Raw genomic sequence first — 202 nt, forward strand, 5'->3', positions numbered from 1 at the left:
GCAACAGCAGCAGCAGCAACAGCAGCAGCAACACCAGCAGCAATTAAGGTCAAGCCGCTGCTAGAGACTTTCTCCTTACCGAAGCTTCTCTACAAAGGCGGCAAAGTGCCGCAGCGGCATTTGCCCCAGATTGCGTGTCTTGCTGCTGCAGCACGAGCTGCTGCTGCTGCTGCTGCCAAGGAGGCTGCTGCTGCTGCTGGTG

This window comes from Eimeria tenella, genomic scaffold (genome assembly GCF_000499545.2).
Source record: "Eimeria tenella Houghton genomic scaffold, Eth_scaff2552, whole genome shotgun sequence".
In the NCBI taxonomy this organism is placed as follows: domain Eukaryota; phylum Apicomplexa; class Conoidasida; order Eucoccidiorida; family Eimeriidae; genus Eimeria; species Eimeria tenella.